Source organism: Stegastes partitus, unplaced genomic scaffold (genome assembly GCF_000690725.1).
Source record: "Stegastes partitus isolate 25-593 unplaced genomic scaffold, Stegastes_partitus-1.0.2 Scaffold730, whole genome shotgun sequence".
NCBI classification, from domain to species: Eukaryota; Metazoa; Chordata; class Actinopteri; family Pomacentridae; genus Stegastes; species Stegastes partitus.
Genome location: NW_007578461.1, coordinates 318,792 through 319,823, shown reverse-complemented (window position 1 = coordinate 319,823; position 1,032 = coordinate 318,792).

The window sequence follows — 1,032 nt, the reverse complement described above, 5'->3', positions numbered from 1 at the left end:
GCAGAAACCAACGGGTGACGGTAGCTACGTCCATCTTTTATACAGTCTATGGTTAAAACAATCATTAAAGACTGATTTTTTTCCTTGAAAACCGAACATAATAGCATCACATTGTTGCAGCTTGTTATGAGTTTGAGTTGGGAAATAGTTGGTTAATCAACAAGCAAACAATTTTTGCCTTATTAAACTTGGTCACTTCAGTCCTCTGATCGCATTACTGTGTCATGTGTACGCTGCCACAACAAAGTCTCCTCCTGCTGGCACCAGCTTTACGGCCGCATCTACGTTGGTGTCTGTGACTGAGTTGGGTCGTTCTGTTTAATGTGGGGAGAATACGAGGACCGGCGGTTTTGTTCACTCGTTTGTTTTATTGTCTTAAATGAACATATCATGCTAAGAGGCGCTCTCTTGTGTAATAACGCATGGGTGCTGATTTCAAAGTCATAAGCTGCAAAGTCAATGAAAACAATAATAGAACAAAGAATCTGTGATTTGGCAGCATCGTATCTGCTCACTGCTGACATTACTGTAAATATGTTTAATTTGTAGATCCTCTGTTTTATCGCGTGTTTTAAGACTGAACAAGACTGAAGAAAAACTTAAAATAATTGTCAAAAAAAAAAAACACCCCTTCAGCAGATGTTTTCCCTCTTTGCTCCTCATATGGAGGCCGTATGCTCAGGCTGTTTAGAGGCTTGTTTTGCGGCCTGCCAACAAAAATGAACTTAGTTGAGAATGTCTGTAGAGCAAATCGTAAAGCTGCTAATCTCATCTTCTCATCTCCTTTAAGAGTCTGTCAGGTATCGACTGAAAGCGAACGGAGATGCTTGTTCGGTGCTCCGTCTCCTCCAATGGGAGGGCGGATATTATCTTTACAGGTCTACATTTTAGGGAGGTTAGAAAAATGATCATGGGGTTGTTTGGCCAAACGTTTATCTTGTACAAATATTAAAATGCATCGGTAGCAAGAATCAGTTTCCAACTGGAAGAAGTTGCTGGCTTGTATTCCTACTTATCCTGTTGCTACTGTGA